Raw genomic sequence first — 22,895 nt, 5'->3', positions numbered from 1 at the left:
GATTTTGCTGAAATTTGGGACAGTGTGTTGTGTTAGGCCACTCGACATCTTTCTTCAATTTGGCCTAGATCGGTCCAGATTTGGATATAGCTGCCATATAGACCGATCTCTCGATTTAAGGTCTTGCGCCCATAAAAGGCAAATTCATTGTCAGATTTTGCCAAAATTTGGGACAGTGAGTTGTGTCAGGCTCTTCAACATCCTTCTTCAATTTAGGCCAGATCGGTCCAGATTTGGATATAGCTGCCATATAGACCGATCTCTCGATTTAAGGTTTTGGACCCATAAAAGGCGCATTTATTGTCCGATGTCGCCGAAATTTGAGACAGTGAGTTATGTTAAGCCCGTCGATATAATTCTGCAATTTGGGCCAGATCGGTCCAGATTTGGATATAGCTGCCATATAGATCGATCTCTCGATTTAAGGTCTTGCACCCATAAAAGGCTCATTTATTGTCTAATGTCTCCGAAATTTGGGACAGTGAGTTGTGTAAGGACCTTCGTCATCTTCAATTTGGCCCAGATTGGTTCACATTTGAATATAGCAGCCATTTAGACCGATCTCTCGATTTAAGGGTTGTGGGCCCATAATTGGCGCATTTATTGTCCGATGTCGCCGAAATTGGGGACATCAGAGCCCAAATCGGTCCTGATTTGGATATAGCTGCCATATAGACTGCTATCTCGACTTAAAGTCTTGGCCACATAAAAGGCGCATTTATAATCCGATTTCACAGAAATTTGACACAGTGACTTATGTTAGGCTTTTCGACATCCGTATGGTATATCGTTCAGATCGGTTTAGTTTTGGATATAGCTACCAAAAGACCAATACATAAGGTATACATTTTTCACCGGATTTTGACGAAAGGTGGTTTACGTTGATGGTATCCAAAGTTCGGCCCGGCCGAACTTAACGCCTTCTTACTTGTTTTGTTGGATAATTTGATTTTACAGATTTTTTTGTTAATTTTTTAACCGTTATTGTCTTGGTGGATATTCCCGATATGTTGGTTGTTCAATCGATTTGTTGTGTTGTACAAAACATTCCTCGTTTCCACTCTCCTCATTTCATCCAAGAAGACATTTATTTTACGCATTCCACATTTTCCGACAGTTATTTCAGGTTGTTTGCACAATATATGTATGCGTGTGGCAACGATGATTGGATTTCAAGCCTATTGTGCGCCTTATCTGTTTTGGGATTTATTAGACATTGTGTGGTCTACTAATCCGTCCTTAGTCCGTTTATGTCAGCTGCTTGAGGGAGGTACCAATAGACTTGGTCACTACCTGCAAACTGATACGCCATGGCATGAAATTCATACTTCTTGCATAGAGTATGTTTGCACATCCATACGTGTTGGCTAAAAACAACTCCTATCTTCCATGTGTTGAAGTAAATCTACGAAATTTGTCGTCACTTTGTTTTCTACGCGTTTTGCTCTAATTATTTTCATAAGCCTGTTTGCAACCCTTTCACCAATGTTTTATGGCTTAAACTATGTCCTTTTTTTTATTTTATGATCAGGGAAGTTTCCTAGTGCTCTAGTTTTTCTTGCTCTCTGCCCTCAGTATTTTACCTGTGTTTGGGATATTTGCTCTGAATAAATTCCGAAAACTTAAGTGTCTGCTGAACATGTTAGCTCACATATTTTATTATTATTTTACAACCGCCCATTAGCGAACTGAACATTGCCATACATTATCATTGTGCTTCTTCTGCGCACACTTATGACTATCCTTTTACTCCTTTAAATTACTTGTGTATATGTACCTATTATGGTGGTTGCAATGAAAGGGTTAATGTTTGCTATTTCACATTTTATTATTCATATTTTTCCTCTATTGTTCTCAATGCTCTAATTTCAAATGGGTTGTTCAGGTTTCGTAGTATTTCATAGCATTTGTGTTCCAAGACCAGCCCTACAATTTTCTGTATGTCACAATATCCTTCGTTACCTGTCATTGATAGATAGTCGATTTCGTTATTGTGCTTTATTTTGCAATATGATATTTCATTCAAGGAAATTGTCATAAATATTTCTTGGCGACATGGTTTTTATGAGCAAGTTGTACTAGTTTTGGGTAATTTTATTCAAACAGCTATTAAACTTCCAGGAACTATTTAGAGTTAGTTGGAAAATGTGGTATGATTTGAAAATTTGATTTAATCTTGGAAAATAATGTGTTGATAAAATTTCAGTGGAGAATAACGATTTACAATAAAATCCATTTAGTTCCAATTATAAGAAATGCATGGTAAATATGAGTGGTTTCATCGATTTGTGTACCCTCCTTTGGTTTGGGGCATATTAATTTCATCATTCCTTTTGTAAGAAATCAAAATATGGATGTGAGACCGAACACAGTATATATTTTTGATCGTTTTGACTTTCTACGACGATTTAGCCATGCCCATTCGTCTGTCTGTCTGTTGAAATCACGTTTACGAAGTTTTGCACAAATTCTATTTACTTATTGTTGTAGGGTTGTTGCGATTGTAAATGGTACGAATCGGTCCATGTTTTGATATAGTTTCCATACAAACCGATATTCCTCAAACATTTTGCAAGTAGTATTTCCTTTGGATTTCTAATATATATGCCAAGTATGGTTCAAATCGATCTATAACATGGTGTAACTATTATTGTCATGGGCTTCCGATTTGACTTTAAGTGGCAGACTCACATTGACGCTTTCGTCCATTGTGATACCACAGGAACAGGAGAAGGAAGATGCCTACTAGATCCTACCGTTGATCGCTTTGTATAGAACAGATCGCTTTAAAAAGCCCAATAACTTGCCAATGTTCATATCCGCTAAATCAGACAGGTTCTCCTTCTAACTGCTAGTGCGGGACACACACAGAAGGTGTTCTATAGTCTCTTCTTCCACGATGTCCCTACAACTTCTGCAAAAGTCGTTGCCGGCAACCTTCAGTCTGTCAGCATGTTTTCCGACTAGACAGTGACCTGTCATGACGGACACAATGACTGAGACATCTGTTCTAGCCAATGACAGCAAAGCAGTAGACCTCTTCAAATCTAAATTAGGCAACATCGTTTTGGAATGCTCACAGACCGCACTTTGAGACCATCTATCATTCGTTGCCTGAAAACTTAGCTCACATGCCGCTAGAGGCATATCCACAGATTCCAGTGTCCCTGGTGTGTATAAGGTAGTTCGTAGTCTCGCAAGCTCGTCTGCTTTAGAATTCCTTGGGATATCTCTGTGGCTCGGCACCCAGAACAGGTGAACTGTTCAGCCATCTCGTTGAGAGATCTGCGACAGTCGAGGGCGGTTTTTGTGTTCAGAAATACTTTCTCCAGGGATTGAATGGCTACCTGGCTGTCTGAGAAGATATTTATGCCAAGCGTCGTTATGACATTATATCTTAGCCATTCCACCACTTCCCTAATCGTAAAGATCTCTGCTTGATACAAACTGCAGTGGTCGGGTAACCTCTTCGATATGACCAGTTCTAGATTTTTAGAGAACACCCCAAAGCCCACATGGTCGTTTAGTTTGGAACCATCCAAACTGAACGACTTACTGCTAGAAGTCAATGTAACTTCTGTTCCCAGGGATATCATAGTTCCAATCGGTTCTATCAGGAGTGGTACAGTAATTTTTATCAAAAAGCGGCTCAGGTAGGGTGTAATCCACACTGCCTGGAACATCGGATATTGTATCAAGTATAATGTAGTGTCCGTGGCCGCCACATGACCAATGAGAAAGCTCCCTTAACCTCACGGCAGTGGTCGCTGCAATTTGGGTAGCTACAATGTCCACATGCATAAGATGTAGCATTAAATTCAGTGCATCAGATGGTGTCGTCCTCAATGCGGCAGAAACAAGCCATCCTTTGGATCCGGTGGAACGATTAAAGAGCACAATTCTTATCCAATTTGTTTGAATTTTTGCACTTAGTGTTTTGTTATGACTAACCTAACCTAGGGAATATGGGTATCAAATGAAATGTATTAGCGAGTAGATAACGAGTATTTAAAAACAAAAAATAAAAATTGGATCTGGGATTTGGGATCTTGAGAATTTTGAACCCCCTTTAGCCCTAGGCAATATGGGTACCAAATGAAAGGTATTAAGGAGTAGACTACGATGTTTTTTTTTTAATTTGCATTTTTATCCAAAATTTAGGATAACGAGTTTTTGTCCGATTTGGCTAAAACTTTACACAGAGTGTTCTGTTACGACTTCCGACAACTGTGCTAAGTACCGTTTAAATCGGCCTATAACCTGATATAGCTCCCATATAAACTGTTCTCTTGATTTGACATCTTTTGCCCATGGAAGCCGCAATTTTCGTCCGATTAAATTAAAATTTTGCACATTTTCCAACAATTGCGCTAAGTACTACCCAAATCGGTCTATAACCTGGTATAGCCTCCATAAAACCCGTTTCTTATTTATCCTTGTTCGGTTGCTCGAAGCTTTAATTTTTCTGTTTTGACAGAAGTTTGGTATGTGGAATAAAGTAATGACTTTAATTTATTTTGTATACATTTTTAGCAGATGATAGGTTCCAAAAATTCGGCCTGGCCGAACTTACCGCGCTTTTACTTCTTATATATAAGAAAATATGCACCCTTAATGGGTTCAATGCTTTAAATCGAGAGATCGGCCTCTATTGCAGCTATATCCAAACATAGACCGAAGGGGGAAATTTTAAACGGGGATGTCGAAGGGCCCAAAATAAATCACTGTGCCAAATTTCGACGACATCGTGTAACAATCGCTGCTTTTTATATAGGCCAAGGACTAAAATCGACAGATCAGTGTATATGGCAGCTTTATCCAAATATGAACCGATCGGAACCATATAGGGCACGGATGTCGATAAGCCTTACATAGATCACTGGGACTTAGACCGTAAATCGGGAGATCGGTCTATTTGTCAGAGCTATATCCAAAATTTGATAACTTATGCACTCAAATTCGGCACGGACATTGAGTGGTCTAATATATATAAGTCACTGTTCAATCTTGTAAAACAAAATATTGGTCTTTTTGGTAGCTATACCCAAATATAAACCGATCTGAACCATATACGGATGTCGAAAAGCCTAACATAAGTCATTGGGTCAAATTTTTATGGGCTTCAGACCCCTTTTATGGGCTTCAGACCCCTTTTATGGGCTTCAGACCCCTTTTATGGGCTTCAGACCCCTTATCGGCCATCGGTCTATATGGCAGCTATATCTAAATATAGTCCGATCCGAACCATATTTAGGTGGCCTAGAGCTATTCACTTTTTCAAATTTCAGCGAAATCGGGTAATAAATGAAGCTTTTATGGGCTTCAGACCCATTATCGGGAGATCGGTCTATATGGCAGCTATATCGAAATATAGTCCGAACTAAACCATGTTTAGGTCAGATGTCGAGAGGATTAAAATAACTCACTGTTTCAAAATTCAGCAAAATTGGGTAATAAATAAAGTTTTTATGGGCTTCATACCCTTTATAGGCAGATCGGTCTACATGGCAGCCAGGGACGTAGTCAGGGGGGCCCTCGGGTTTTGTCTAAAGAAAAAATTTAACTTAAATTTTTTCTAAACTAAAAATTTCATGAACTTTTCTTATAATGACAAAATTTTATACTTACAATATTTTACAAAGATGACACTTTGCTGAAGCCAAGGCTGCCTTAACATAATTTTTCTTAAGGAAAAATTGTAATGATATTCTTAGTAAAAACAAAATTTTTATGAAATCTTTTCTAAAAAATTTTAAAGTTTCGTCGTAATATTCTCTAATGATAAAACCTCAGCACGGACCGGATACCCCTCGAAATTATTTATTAAAGACAAAATTTCTTTAAAATTTTTTCTAAAGACAAAATTTTTTAAAAAATATATTTTTAAATTTTTTCTAAAAACTACATATTAATGATTTTTTAAGGACTAACTTTCAGCGAAAAACTCTTTTAAGACAACCTAACATCGAGATTATTTTTTAAATAATTTAAATTTATCTGTGCCAAACAATATTTTCCTAAAATTTTGTCCATAGACAAATTTCAATAAATATTTTAAAAGTAAAAATTTTGACCCATTACGGCTGACCTTGATTCCGTTATTCGATTTTGATGAAATTTTATCTCTATATATAAAAGAGACACGTGATTGACTGATTGGCTGAAGATAGAGTCATGAAATTTAGCACGAACGTGGGTCTTGGGTCATAGGCGCGCGATAAGACGGGGTTTTGTGTTATTCGTACGTTTAGGTACTAAAAAGTACGAAATGGTGACTTTTCACCCAGCGCGAACGGATGGTGCTGAATTGATGATTAAACAGCATCTCGAAAAAATAAGATTTTGGAATTGAGTGGGAAAAATGGTACCTTTAGTACCGTAATTGGTACTTTTTGGTATCTTGTTTGTTAATTAAGCTAGAGCTTTGAAATTTGGATACACTATGCCAACCCTAATTGGGATGCCTAGTGAGTTTTTGGGATTTTTGGCATTAAGGAACAAAAAAGTACCAAAAGATTTAAGAAATCGGCGAAATTGCATAGGGCGAACGGGAAGAGCTAGATCATCGAAATATGAAATTTTGAAATAAAGGGGGTAGATAAAAAACAATATGAAAAATAGTAATGGAAATGGAAGAAACTTACTCTCTTTACGGATTGTACTAAAGCTCTGATATTTAACATGTAGATTTTACCAAGAAATATATGTTGGCTGACGTAAGTGATTTTTTAACAAATCATACATTTATGTACCAAAAAGTACGTAATAGCTTATTTACTTTTAGCTGAACGGAGAAGTGTAAAATTAAAAAAAAAAAAACAAGTAAAAAGGCGTTAAGTGCTGCCGGGCCGAACTTTGGATACCCACCACCTCGGGTATATATGTAAACCACCTTTCATCAAAATTCGGTGAAAATTTCATACCTTATCATATCAGTTATATCAAAATATGTTCCGATTTGGACTAAATACTTATAAGTACAGTAGCTATATCTAAAAAAAACCGATCGGAACCATATACGACACGGATGTCGAAAAGCCTAACATTAGTCACTGTATCAAATTTCTGTGAAATTGGATTATAAATGCGCCTTTTATGGGGCCAAGACTTCAAATCGAGATATCGGTCTACATGGCAGCTATATCCAAATCTGGACCGATTAGGGCCAAGTTGCAACCAAAATGTCGAAGACCCTAACACAAAGCACTGTCTCAACTTTCAGCGACATCGGACAATAAATGCGTCTATTATTGCCCCAAAACATAAAACATAGATATCGGTCTATATGACAGCTATATCCAAATCTGGACCGATCTGTGCGATATTGCAGAAGTATGTCAAGGGGCTTAACTCACTGTCCTAAATTTCAGCGACATCGGACAATAAATGAGCATCGGTCTATATAGCAGCTATATCCCTATCTAGACCGATCTGGGCCAAATTGACGAAGGATGTCGACGGGCCTAACAGAATTCACTGTCCCGAATTTCATCAAAATCGAATAATAAATGTGGCTTTTATGGGCCAAAGACCCTAAATCGGCGGATCGGTCTATATGGGGGCTATATCAAGATATAGTCCGATATAGCCCATCTTCGAACGTAACCTGCTTATGGACAAAAAAAGAATCAGCTCAATATCTTTATTTTTAAAGACTGTAGCGTGATTTCAACAGACGGACGGACAGACGGACATGTCTAGATCGTCTTAGATTTTTACGCAGATCAAGAATATATATTCTTTATAGGGTCGGAAATGGATATTTCGGTGTGTAGCAAACGGAATGACAAAATGAATATACCCCCATCCTTCGGTGGTGGATATAATACCATATTTAGGTCAGATGTCGGGAGGCTTAGGATAACTCACTGTTTCAATTTTCAGCGAAATCGGAAAAAAAAAATAAAGCTTTTATCGGCTTCAGACCCTTTATCGGAAAATCGGTCTATATAGTAGCTATATCCGAATATGGACCGATTTGGCCCGTTCAAGAACTTTACCAGCGTGCATAAAAAAGACGTATCTGTGCCAATATCTCAATTTTTGAAGGCTGTAGAGTGATTACAACAGATGGACGGACAGATGGAGAGACGGACGGACGGACAGACACATGGACACATCGTTAAATCGTCTTAGAATTTTAGGACGATCCGAAATATATATACTTTGAAGGGTCGGAAATTGATATTTCGATGTGTTTCAAACGAAATGATTAAATGAAAAACCCCCTATCACATAGTGGTGGGTATAAAAAAGGATATGATCAACGCTTCAGTTCAATATCTCTGTTTTTAAAGACTAGCGTTTTTTCAACATTTAGAGGGACGGACAGACGGACCGGTTAAATCGTCTTAGATTTTTTCAACTATCAAGAATATATATACTTCTTAGGGCCGGAAATTGAAATTTCGATGTGTTGCAAACGGAATGACAAAATGAATATACCCCCATCCGTCGGTGGTAGGTGTTAAAATAGGAGGGTTATGTATATAATACGTGCACCATTTGGATAAATGCTCCTGTCTAGACTTTTAAATCGCTCATTTATTTTTAGTATAAATACGAAAAATTTATAATGCTGCAGGAATTAGTTTCATTACCTGCTGGTTACATATTTATTTCTAAATTTAAAATACTTTTTTTAAAGTTGTTTATACAATGCGGTATAAGAAGTTAATTCGGGGGCGGCTAATATATTTTGCAGTCCAGCGACAATGTTCCGTGAATTTTGTACTTTACTTTAAATTTTGCAACGTCAGTATTTGCGTTATTTCTCCTACATACCTTAAAGCTTCATTTGTTTTGGTAAATAATGTGTAAAGAAACAGCTGCGAATTGGCCTTTGAGATTTTCTTGATTGTTGCTGGTTTTGTGTGCGTGTTGAGAGAAATGTTTTTGGCATCACTCAGACTAGATTTGCCCTCGGCCAATTATTGTTCTTAAAGATTGAATTGGACTACAAAATTGCCAAGAATACATTGAACAATGTTAACTTAAATATGGAAAATGTGTACTTACACACATTTATTGTTGTTTCACAAAGGATGTGCAGCATTCAATTAATCTTGGACATTAGACAAAATAAAACTTGACATTATGTAAGATGTTCTAGGAATGTTAAATAACTATTGTAACATGAATCTGGAGGGATTGGATTTATATGTAGTTTAATTATTGAATAATAGGAATAATTTCACCTACTTTACACTATTTGGCTCCAAAAGTGGAGAGAGCCAAAAGAAAAGAAATTGGCAGACACACAGGACCTTGATCAGCTGCCTTAATCCTTCATCTCTTTCACTATCTTTGGATTTCAACTAGAGACTCTCACCTAATTTGTTTCTTCTTTTAAGCTTTGTTGCTCTATGAAATCACATTTCTTCCACTCCGCTCCGGTTCTTGCAAAAATTGTTTTCGCTTCCTTCCTATACCAATCATCACAAAGTGGGAGAAAATCGAAAAACTAGTAAGAAATATGTCATTTGAGAACGGAAAGAGATAACTCTTTGACATTTTAAATGGTGAATGCTGAGGTGTAATCGAGATCATGTGCAAAAAATCCGGGCGCCTCTTGGCAAACCGCTTTGGCATTTCGAAAAATTGTTCGGGCTGTCAAATTTCAAAATCCTTTATTTGCTGAATAGTGATCAAGACACCCAACAAAAAAATTCGCTTGAGGTATATAATATCTTCACTGGTTTCGGAAATATTTGAGTTTTAATTTTCATTTGTTGAAATTTTGGCCGAGTTTGGCTATGTATTTTGCAATTTACGAATTTAATTTTTATACCCTACACCACTACTGTGGTACAGGGTATTATGACTTAGCGAGTTTGTTTCTAACACCCAAAAGGAAGAGAGATAGACCCATTGATAAGTATACCGATCGACTCAGAATAACTTTCCGATTCGATTTAGCTATGTCCGTCTGTCTGTCCATGTTAATTTGTGTGCAAAGTACAGGTCGCAATTTTCATCCGATCGTCTTCAAATTTGGTATGGGCGTGTTTTTCGGCCTAGAGACGAAGCCTATTGAAATTGGAAAAAATCGGTTCAGAATTGGATATAGCTCCCACATATATGTTCGTACGATTTGCAGTAATACAGCAATAAAATGGCCATTTGTTAACCGATTCTCTCGAAATTTGGCAGGAAGGATTTTCTTATGACACTCGATATTATTTCTATGAAATCTGTTCGGATTTGGATATAGCTCCCATATATATGTTCGTCCGATTTGCAGCAATACAGCAATAAAATGGTTATTTGTGAACCGATTCTCTGGAAATTTGGCAGAAAGGATTTTATGACTCTCGATATTACTGGTGAATTTCATAGAAATCGGTTCAGATTTAGATATAAGTCTCATATATATATCGCCCGATTTTTACTCCCATACCCACTGCAAACGCATTTATTGACCAATCTTCCCAAAATTTAGTACAACGGTTTCCTCGACGACTTCCATAATATCCATAAAGTTTAATCGAAATCGGTTCATATTTAGATATAGCTCCCATGTATATGTTCCTCTGATTTTGGGTAATTTGTTGTCATTTGTCAACCGTAGTTATCACATTTTGAATATTTTTGGTTTGGTCGAAATTTGATACAGGAATTTTAATAATCTTTTTGGATACATCCGTCGGGGTCCATCAAAATTGGTTCAGAATTAGATGTAGCCCCCTTTTGTTTTTATAGGGTAGATGTAGGGTATTATAAAGTCGCCACGGCCCGACTTTCGCCTTTCCTTACTGGTTTTGCTTGATATAGATTTGAAACAAAATTTACAACGAGTTTGTCACAAATATTGTCCCTATCTGATTATTCAGTTCAAAGTTATACAACTAGTCGTAATTAAAAAAACTTTAAAAACGTTAATTTTTATACCCTCCACCATAGGATGGGGGTATACTAATTTCGTCATTCTGTTTGAAACACCTCGAAATGTGCGTCTAAGACTCCATAAAGTATATATAGTCTTGATCGTCGTTACATTTTAAGTCGAACTAGCCATGTCCGTCCGTCCGTCTGTCTGTCGATAGCACTCTCATTTTCGATGGAGTAGAGCTAGCCGCTTGAAATTCTGCACAAATACTTCTTATTAGTGTAGGTCGGTTGGGATTGTAAACGGGCCAAATCGGTCCTTGTTTTGGAACTCCTTACAGCTTCAGTCTGTCAGCATGTTTTCCGATTAGACAGTGACCTGTCATGACGGACACAATGTCTGAGACGTCTGTTCTAGCCAGTGACAGCAAAGCGGTTGACCTCTTCAAGGTCACATAGCTTTGGAATGCTCACAGCCCCCACTTTGTGACAATCTATCATTCGTGAAAACTTTGCTTACATGTCGCTAGAGTCATATTCACAGATTCCAGTTTACTTGAGATGTGTGAGGTAGTTCCTAGACTTGCAAGCTCGTCCGCTTTACAATTCCTTGGAATATCTCTGTGGTCCGGCACCCAGAATAGGTGAATTTTTTTGAGAAATACGTTCTCCAGGGATTTAATGGCTGCCTGGCTGTCTGAGAAGATATAGATGCCAATCATCGATATGACATTGTCTCTTAGCCATTCGGCCACTTCTTTAATTGCAAGGATCTCCGCTTGATACTGCAGTGGTCGGGTAATCTGTTCGATATGACCACTTCCAGATCTCTAGAGTACACTCCAAAACTCACCTGGTCGCCTAGTTTCCAACCATCCGTATAGAAGTCTATGAAACTTCTATTACCAGGAATATCGTAGTTCCAAGCTGTTCTTTTAGGAATATTGCTGCAGCACTTTTATCAAGTGCTGGATCAGGTAGGGTGTTATCCACACTGCCTGGAACATCGGATATTGTATTAAGGATAATACAGTGTCCGTAACCACCACATGAGCTACGACAGTTGTCGTAGCAATTTGTCTAGCCACAAAGTTCAGATTCATTACATAAGTCAGATGGTTTCGTTCTCAGTGCGGCTGTGTTCCTTTGGATCCAGTTGAGTATTTAACAGTAGGTGGACTTTGGAAGCTCCGTCCACCAGATAACAACACCATATAGCATTATAGGTCTGACAACTGCAGTATATACCCAATGCATGACGTGCGGTATTAATCCCCAACTTTTGCCAATGGGTCTCTGCCAGCTGCATAGAGCAAGAGTTGCCTTTCTTGCCCTTTCCAAAATGTTGGATTTGATCAATTTCCTGTCCAGAAAATAATAACCCAGATATTTAACGCTTTCTGTAACTTATTTATTTTTATTTATTTATTTATTCGCATCTTTGCAACACTAAGCCTATTTGGCCAAAAATTCGCATTGCATATGTAACAATATGCCTAAGTACAAAAATAAAACTTAACTCTCACTAAAATCTAAATTATGAACTATTCTTATTTGATTACAAAAAAAAAAAAAAAGAAATGGTTATTATAGGCTCCCCAGCCAATTAAAAACAAAACAGGAATAATGAAAAGCATCTAATCCTATGATGTTAGCAACAACATTCATGAAAGAGGAAAAAAAAAGAATACTACAAGCGTAGAAAATGGCACATGTTCAGAAGCGGCAGCAAAAGCATATGGAAAAAGAAAAAAATAAGTCAATTAAAAAAGGGACAAAAAGCAGAAATCAGGATTCCTCAAAGTTAAAGTAACCTGTAATTTTCAATCGAAAAGCATTGTTTGAATGAGAAAAAATTCTCAAATCAATAGGTAAAAAATTCCAGCACCGAGCAATACGTACAGCGAAAGACTTTTCGTATGAAGAACATGATATCCTAGCAATAACAATTTGAGTATTTCTAACCGAACGGGAGAAGGTAAATAAATCGCGTAAAGGAAAAGGTACACCATTTTTAATTATTTTATGAAACAACAGCAGGTTAGTACAATTGATATAGTTCTCGAAGGAAACACCAAGAAACTCTCTGACGAATTCTGTTACATGTTCACGCCTGCGGACACTAAATACAAATCGAACAATGATATTAATAATACGCCTTAACCTCTGAATGTTGCCTATGGTAGTACCAGACACAACCTCAAGACCATATCTAATAGAAGGCATTAACAATGCATGGGCCAATCGTTTTCTAACCCATAGAGGCAAATAAATGTTTGTAGAATATATCCTACGCAGGGTATAGTACACTCTACTATGTACATGGTCAATATGAGCCCCAAAATTTAGATTCTTATCAAGTACCAACCCAAGACACTTAAGCTCATCCACAAAGCTAACCTCATCATATCCCAACAAAAGATGAAAATCAAACACATTATTTCCAAACAACAAGGCTTTAGTCTTTAACGGGATAATTGTGAAGGCATTAGTACTGGTCCATCGACAAACTTGACCCAAACAACGATTAATTCCAATCTCCAAAGCATCAGGACAATCACGTTGGCCATTAAAAAGAAGTAGAACATCATCTGCATATAAGAAAACTGTGCAAATAGATAGATCTAAGCATTCAGGTAAATCATTTATGTATAGAAGAAATAGCAAGGGCCCCAAGACCGAACCTTGGGGAACACCAGAGGCCAGAGGAAGAATAGAGGAAACATTGCCATTCAAGCTAACAAATTGAGACCTACCACCTAAGTAGGATAAAATAAGTCTGCATGCAGAATTAGAAAAATTGAATTTTGAACAAAGTTTCTCTACTAAAATCTTGTAAGATATGGAATTAAATGCCTTAGTCAAATCAAGGGAAACCAAAACACTAAATCTATCCAAATTGTTATTCATTCTTATAGAGTCCGTAAGCTGAAGGAGTAAAGTGGTTGTACTATGGCCTTTACGAAATCCATGCTGGTTTTGAAAAATTCTATTTGTAAATTGTAAAAGAATCTGATCTTTCATAATATGTTCGCAAACCTTCGACAAAACAGGCAGAATGGAAATAGGTCTCAGATCTTCCAGGCTATTGACCGAAGCTCTCTTCGGAATAGGAACTACACGAGCTGTTTTCCATGCAGTAGGAAAAACAGAGGAAGTCAGAATTGCATTTACCAAATCCAATATGACACCAGATAGATGAGGAAAAAGAATATTTAAGAACTGCACAGAAACTCCATCAACTCCAATTGCTTTCGACTTAATCTTAGATATAGCAACAGCAATATCATCAATACCAATGCAATCAAAAGAAAATCCATCTTCACTAAAAGAAAAAGTATTGATATCAATAATATCATGCAAATTAGATTGCGCGCCATGCGCAAAGAATTCATTGACGTCATCTATGTCGCCATTGTACACGAAAGCATCATCACCAATGCAACCAGAACCACGAAGCACTTTCCATAAACCATCCGCATTAAGCCCACCGAAACGTCTTACAAAATACTTCCGTCTCTCTCTCCGAATTAGAGATTTAGTTTTATTTCTATATCTGCAAAAAGTTCGCCAGTTTTCTGGTGTTCTGTTCAATTGGTACTCAGAGTAAGCCATATCCCTCAAAGACTTAGTGAAAACAATATCGTTGGAGTTCATCCACTCATCACCAAACAAAACGACTCTTTTCCTCAAAACAGGAACAAAAGAAAAAAGACTTTCAAATAGGTTTGTCAGAATAGTACACTTTTCATTTACATCTGAAGACATGTACATATCAGAGAAATTAAAACTGTCCAAAAAATTAAGAACTCCAGACATATCAATGTTATTGTAGTCATAAAATTCCACAAAGGGATCTGTCCTACTCATGCGAAAATCAAAAGCCGCAAATATCAATGCATGGCGAGAAATCGCAGGGCATTGAACCTGGTCCGATAAATGTTCACTTAAATTAGAACTCAGGAGCATAAAGTCTAACAAGGTTGTGGTGCCATGCACTGCATCAAAGTGTGTGGGCCTAGAATTGTGCAAAACGGATAAACATAATCTACAGCAGGTCGAACGAACTAAAGAAGAAGAAGAAATATTGAACAAGTTGCAATTGAAGTCACCAACAACTATTATATTGGAAAACTGTATGAAAAGATCACGATGAGTTTCCTCAAACGTGGCAAAATCACCTGGAGGAGGCAAGTATACAACCCCAAATAATATCTTAGCCGAACCAGAATAAAGTTCAATAAAGAGAGACTCACACATCCCCAAAATGGAACTTTTAAAAACCAACTTATGTTTAAGGTTCGATGAAATATATATGCCTACGCCACCGCCCCTAGAATTCTTGCGGTCATTTCTATGTAAAGTATATCCTGGAACATTAACAGAGCGTGAAGAAACAGGGGATTTAAGCCAGGTCTCAGAAATTCCTACAACATCAAGCTTAGATTCATATAAAATCGATTTAAGTTCATCAAATTTAGATGAGTAAGCTGAAGGTCTCATGCTCTGGCAATTTAAATGGGCTACATTTAATTTGTCATTACATTCTCTCAATATTGAGTTTATAAAATTGTTGTTGCTAACAACAGGACCAAGGTTTAAGTTAGAAGACATCAAAGGTATAAGAATCTTCTGTTGCGGGGAGCCAAAAATTGAGAAATATTAGTAAACTAGGTCTATTTGTAATCATAACGAAGAAAATCCTAAAACCCATATAATATATTAAATTTAAATTCATATAATATATTAAATTCAAATTACTGCTAAGCAGCTGATCATTATAAATTATGAGATCCATAAAAAAAACTAACAAATTATTTGTTATATACATACATAATCAATCGAAGTATTTACACATTTGTTCAGAAATAGAGAAAAAAAAAATACAAAAATATTCAAATTATTCAAAAATTTTCGAAAATAGAAAAATTTACCAAAAAAATTGTTAATCAAATCTCTAAGAATTACAATAAACGTACGTGTAGAACGGATTATGATGTTTCGCCACCAGACGACTCAAGAAGCGCAACGCACTCATCAACACCACGAATAACTTCGCTTCCATCATGTAACGATAACTTGACCCTCAAATTGTCACCGTGCAAGATTCTGTATTTAACAGCCAGTTGTTTTCGAAGTAGTTGCTTGCAAATCATGTTGAAGTGGCTTGCTGCAGGAGAATAGTGATCGTTTAAATATACCCGGCGTTCAACATCATTGCCAGCACCATTAAAAAAGTCACACACCCTCAACGACCGTGTTTTCCAGTATTCGCTCATAATAGCATCTCGAATCATTACATTATTTAATTTAAGCAGAATAAACTTTCGGTTACTTATGTAGCAAACATGGTTTATGTCTTGCTTAGTAATGTCAACCTTGAAGAAAGCACCTAATGAGACAACAGTGCCAACTAAATCAGTAATTCCACCGGGTAGGCCACCAATGATTATGTCCCCACGATTAAGACGTCGATGTAACATGTTATTTTCCATTTCCAACTTGGAAATCCTAAGAGATGTTGAAGTTTCCACAGATATTATTTTTTTATTACATTCAACAATGTCTGCTCTAATGCCACTCATACATGTAGACATCTCTGTTTTTATATCATCCAAAGCATCTTTAATCGCCATTTGGTCACTATTATTCTTTGTGATGAAATCATCCAGCTTTCTTTCTAAACTGCATATGTCAGTAAAAAAACCATTTGTGCCAATATTATTTTCACACGAGTTACATATAAAGGCGCTTGATTTCACAGACCTCAGCGCAAGTAAATCTTTCTCCGATAGTTTGACGCAGTTGGCATGGAACCAGCGGGAGCACAGTCTGCACATCACACTCCCAGATTTATTTATTGGCTCCTCGCAGCAACCGCATTTTAGAGATTTGTTTCCCGGCATAGCTCAAAAATAATAAAGCAGCAAACACAACAGCAACAACAACAGCACGCAAAGAGGAATACAAAAATATCAAAATATCCAGTTAGGAATTCAGCAATAGCAATGCAATAACAACGGCAACGATGGTTATGCAACTCAACACCAGCTTGGGAGAATATGATTCTCTGTAGATTCGGCCAATTTACAGGAAAACTTGATAAAATTCCAAAAGCCTGCAGTTTGTTTAATGTAAAGCGCGAAAAAATACTTCAACTGAAGAACAGTATAATAGAGAATTTTAAAAAAGAATGATCAGCTGTCAAACGCACACTTCTACTCAGGCATAGGGTTGCCAAACATTCTCTCCTCCCAAGGAGACAGGTGCAACTGTAGCTTATTTGTATCTCATGCTGAAAAAAACTACTTCTTTCTTGGACAGATTTATACCTATACCACTTTCGGCAGCCCACTGTTGCAAGCAGACCTTCCAAACATACATTTCTTAGAGTGCCAAAACTTTTCCCTAACCGCAATTGCCACGTCATCAGCACACGCAATCACTTTTACACTTTTTTCTTCCAGAGATCATAATATATTGTTAATGGCTATATTCCAAACTAGAGGAGACAGTACACCTCCTTGAGGAGTTTTCTCTGCTGACCCATCTTTTTACATTCACAGATACCAAACCTGCCGTAATGCATTTTTTTGTAAGTTTTTAATAACAACAACAGGTTCAGAGAACATGTTGTCTTGGCATAGGCGGAGCGATGAGAACTACGCCCACTAGGGCACTGGAGACTATTCTAGATATCCGACCCACTGACATACAGATTAAGTGTGAGGCAGCGACTACTGCTATGAGACTTAAGGCGATGGGAGAATGGATTGAGGATGGGAACAGCATACCATCGCGGTATAATCTAGGCGACGATAGGATACCTGGAAAGAAGGGAAGAGGTTTCCGATCGGATACCTGAGATGAACCTTGAAGTCGAGTGCGGGGAACTGCTGCCATCGGCACAGTCTTGGATTGACGGAACTCTAGTATTGCCATCTGGAAGATCATGTTACACGGATGGATCAAACCTAGAGGACAGAGTGGACCTGGGGGTTTACGTTGAAAACCCAGGGACTGAGATCTGTTTTAGACTGCCTGACCATAATACGGTCTTGCAGGCGGAGATCCGGGCGATCACGGAATGCGTGAAGTGGTGTGGTGCTATCGCGAGGACCACGAGTATGAACATCTTTACCGACAGTAAAATTGCCATAAGGGCAATAACAACCAGGACGGTAAGGTCACGCGCAGTCTTGCAGTGTAAGAAGGAGATTAACGTCTTCTCTGAGGATGGCAAAATCCGCATCGTTTGGGTGCCGGGCCATAACGGAGTAAGGGGAAATGAAAGGGTAGACGATATTGCGGTGAAGGCCAGAGGACTGCCGTCAATAAACTTGGTTAACCCGAAGCCTTTCGGATCGACGGGAAGACAAAGCTATTACTAAAAGGAAGCAAGAAGGAGTTCAGTATAGCTATTGGTATCATAACGGGACACATAGGACTACGAGCTTATGTAAAATCGGTGCGGCAAGTGATAGCATGTGTAGGGCATGCGGGGAAGATGATGAGACGTTGGAGAATTTCCTTTGTCATTGCCCGGCTTACGCGTCCAACAGATACCGGTACTTAGGTGAGGACACAATATCAGACATGAACCAACTTAGAGGAGTGGCATTGAAAACAATTAAGGATTTTGTAAGTATCACCAAATTCCTAACTTAAAATTTTCTTTTTAGAGGTTACTTTATATTTTTTAGAGCGCACAACAAGCCGATTACTGGCTTAGGTGTATGTCCATAGTGGCATGGGGCGGTTTAATATCTGCACCCTCATTTCAACCTAAGTGAGTGATACGTCTAGGGTGGTTGGTTTTCCCGATTTCTTGGAAGACAACTGGCAAACAAATGGTTGTGTACCACTCATGCGACATGTCCAGTTTTTCCGAAAAAACAGGCGATCATTTGCTTGGAAGTGTTTTGTGCACGAGCAACAGTCGACTGCTGTTTACTTTCGAGCTCATTCGCTTAACTCCACCATTCATCACCTGTCACGACGTCATAGACATGTTCCGAAGCACCGCGATCGTATTTTTGGAGCATTTCTTTCGACCAATCGACACAAGCTCTTTTTTGAGCGATTGACAACATGTGTGGATCCAACGCGAAAAAATTTTTTTGGACGGTCACATGTTCATGCAATATTGAATGTTCCCACTAATACCTAAGGTTGGCTCAATCTCACGATAGGTCACATGACGATCTTGCAATATCAGTTGGCACACAGCATCAATGGGTTTTGGAACAACAACTAATATGGACGACCTTCACGAAATACGTCTTGGAGTGAACTACGACCTCGGTTGAATTCACCATACCATCGATAAATACTGGCCCATGATGGAGCTTCATGGCCAAAAATTGAATAAAGTTCATCGATGTACTGTTGTTGAGATTTCCTAACGAACATAACCATCAAATTTTGATCGTTGATTGATTCTTATTTAGCTTTATAGATGACTGTCCAATTATTATTTTTTGAAAAATATTTTTTTTTTAGATTTAGCAGTTTGGCATGGTCAATTTCTTAACTATCAACGATATTTTGACCTTAATTTTAGATTTTTGTTTTAAATAACAAACCCAAAGTTAAGCTTTTATAAACCCACACTCATAGGAAAAGTTTGCTGAAAACAGCCAACACTTTCAGCTGACTATTAAAGAGCGGGTTGGCGATATTACCCGCAATTTAATTATAAGAATTTTATATTCTTGTTGTGCGGGTGTAAATAAATAAATTACAAATTAAAAATTACAAAATTTTGCTGCTATTGTAGCAGTGCTTCTGCTATTATAGCAGTAGTTCTTCGATTTCAAAGCATCAGGCTTACTGCTGAAAAGTCTGTTGTTAAAAATTACCGCTCCTTAATTATGAAGGCGATGTTAGAAGAAAAAAAGTAAAAGCGTGTTAAGATCGGCCGGGTCGAATCTTATACACCCTCCACAATGGATCGCATTTGTCAAGTTCTTTGAGTTGTAAATGTGTGTCTTAGTGGATGTTTATAATTACCACTGAATGCATACTTTCCATAATATTTTTATACCCACCATCATTGAATGGGGGTATACTAATCTAGACAATCCGTTTGTTACACCTCGAAATATTCGTCTAAGACACCATAAAGTATATATATTCTTGCACGTCTCGACATTCTGAATCGATCTAGCCACGGCCGTCCGTCCGTCGAAATTACAATAGAGGTCGAACGCGAAAAGCTAGCAGCTTGAAATTTGTCGCAGATACTTAGTATCGATGAAGGTCGTTGGGCAGATATAGATATAGCTCCCATATAAACCAATCTCCCGATTTGACTTATTGAGCCTTTGGAAGACGCAATATTGGACCGTTTTGGCTGAAATTTGGCAAGTAGTGTTCTGTAAGGACTGCCAACAACATTTCTTAGTACGGTGCGAATCGGTCTATAACCTGATATAGCTCCCTTATAAACCGACCTCCCGATTTGACTTCTAGAGCCACTGCAAGCCGCAATTTTAGTCCGATTTGGCTGAAATTTTGCATGAATGTTCTGTTATGTCTTCCAACAACAGTGATAAGAACGATATAAATTTGTCTATAACCTGAGATAGATAAACCGTATAAACCATATAAACCGATCGCCCGATCTGAATTCTTGAGCCCTTGCAAGCCACAATTTTTGTCCGATTTGGCAGAAATTTTACATGTAGTGTTCTATTTTGACTTTCAATAGTTGTGCCAAGTACGGTCCAAAATAGTCTATAACCTGATATAGCTCCCAAGTAAACCGGTCTCTCGATCATCCTTGTTCGCTTCCTAGAAGCTTTAAATTTTGTTGATTTCACAGAAGTTTGGTATGTAGAATAAAATTATTCCCTTCAACTAAATTTAGTTTGTATAAATTTTTAGCAGAATCCGAACTTAGCACGCCTTTACTTGTTTGTTATTACTCTACTTATGTATACATGACTGACGTGGCCCTTTGTTTCTAAATTTAAAGCAAAAAGATTATGGAAATCATACATTCAGTGGTGATTATAAACATCCACTGAGACACACAGTTACATTTGTATTTTATTTTCTCTTCTAACTTCGCATTCATAATTAAGCAGCAGTCATTTTCAGCAAACAACAGACTTTTCAGCAGTAAGCCTGCTGCTCTGAAATTACAGAACTTCTGCTGTAATAGCAAAACTACTGCTACAATAATAACAAAATTAAATACTAATATTCAGCAGACAGTGTTTGCTATTTTCAGCAAACTTCTTTCTATAAGTGTATTCTTTCACCCAGAATAGAAAGAATTAGTTTGCTGATATCAGCAAACACTGTCTGCTGATATTAAATTTTAAATTTTCACCTTTTGAACAAATCTATTCAAAAGTTTTTAACTTCGAAATAACAATTTAGGCATTCGTTATATATAAGTAAAAAAAATTGGCAATATTAGAGGTGAATTTTTTTGTTACAAAGCTTATATTATAAAGTAGTAGCTATTTTGTTTGCTATTATTTAAATTTGATCTAAAAATAGCAAATTATAGAAAATTTGAACTACAGCTTGTAGCATTGAGAAATAAGAAGTAATAAACAATTTTTTTAAATATTTATGACATTTTTGAGCTTTTTTTAATTTTCAAAATTTGAAAACAACAGAACATTTTTGCAACAAATTACTGCTGCCCCATTTTCAGCAGACTCTGCTGTTTCAGAAAACATTTTTGCTGTTTTCACTAACAAATTTCTATGAGTGTTAAATAAATGCATATATTCTTTTATTTGACAATTGCTAAGAATAAGTCATAAACTGATATAAAGGTATTATTTTAACGAGCGAATGAAATGCTTTGATTCAAAAAAAGTTATGGCACATACTTCTTCATTAGCAAGCAGACATGAACCTTTTCAAGTTGTCTGCTTCAATTTCTGAACATTTGAAAACAATTTTCATATTGCATCAGACATGCAGAAGAAGGGTAGGGAGCTGCTGCAAGACGGGAAAGTAAAAAAAGAGATGCTCTTCAATGGCATAAATGTAAAGTTTAATTAAAACACTTAAAGGCCATAATAAGTCTCACTTACTAATGCAGCATCATCGTCATCATCGTCGTCAGCAACAACATCGACTTTGACTTGGTCGTCATTCTTATTCCCCTCATTGACTTCAAGCATCAGAGGAATTCATTTGAGGAATTCTGCTACTGTTGGCATTCATGCCGCATTTGATTGGATGCACATTATAGAGGTTTACGGCAAATTGTCTTTTGTTTGCAACAAAGAATGGAATTTTATCAAATTTCTTTAATGTCATTCCTTTGCTAAATAATTACGCAAATATAGGAAAGACAAATGAAGTCATTAATCATTATCGCATATCATTTGAATTGCTTTTTTGGTTTTTTTCTACATTTGAATGCTTCCCGATCGATTTCTAAATAGTTTTTTTTATTTTCATTGCTTTCATGATTTAAAAGTAATTAATCATCCTTTTCTATGCCATTGTTATACTTTAGATAGACTGTCGAAGCGCTCTAGCCTTTATTGCCTGGTGTCAAGTCTATGTCGATTCCTTTAGACATTTTGTCTTGAGACTTGTCGGTTTGTAAAAAACACTGTGTGCTGTGATTTTTTCTAATGATTTGATTGTGGTGCTTTAAGAAAAATAGATTTTTAATCAAAAAATCATGTCATTAATATCTTACAGTTTTTTTTTTGTCAGAAGAGTTTTTTGAAACCAAAGTCTTATATTGTACCCTGCACCTAAGGCTGAAATAAACGATAATTTTAGAATCATAACAATTTTCTATGGCTTTTGATCAATCCGACATATTAACTAGCTGGCACTTGACACGGAGATCGATGAATACAATTCTCCTATAGAAAGTACGAAAGAACATCTTCGTTGCTTTACCAGGTAGTTCGAATTGAAGCAGAAGGTGTAGAAAGCTTAAACTAGAATCAGAGAGCACTCATTGATATGTGTTAAGTTGCCCCTGTTCCTAAATGGAATGTTCATGGGTTCATGGGTTTTCTTCCAATATATCAGGTTTTGTGTAAGCCTATGAACGTTTTTGTAAAAATTTTGTCATC

General features: G+C 37.1%; 1 long non-coding RNA gene across 2 annotated transcripts; it reads right to left on the bottom strand.

Annotated features, from left to right (window-relative positions):
• Positions 1 to 8,586: 8,586 nt before the first annotated feature.
• Positions 8,587 to 9,369, bottom strand: LOC106089022 (uncharacterized). Of its 2 annotated transcripts, none has more exons than XR_001221545.1 (3): positions 9,202 to 9,369; positions 9,019 to 9,141; positions 8,587 to 8,956 (listed from the first exon to the last, which is right to left on the bottom strand). It is a non-coding gene; the product is annotated as an uncharacterized LOC106089022 (long non-coding RNA). The 2 variants fall into 2 exon arrangements; XR_001221546.1 differs by having other exon boundaries at positions 9,019 to 9,108.
• Positions 9,370 to 22,895: the final 13,526 nt, after the last annotated feature.

Source organism: Stomoxys calcitrans, chromosome 4, assembly GCF_963082655.1.
Source record: "Stomoxys calcitrans chromosome 4, idStoCalc2.1, whole genome shotgun sequence".
In the NCBI taxonomy this organism is placed as follows: Eukaryota; Metazoa; Arthropoda; class Insecta; order Diptera; family Muscidae; genus Stomoxys; species Stomoxys calcitrans.
This window is presented reverse-complemented; position numbering and strand designations above follow the sequence as displayed.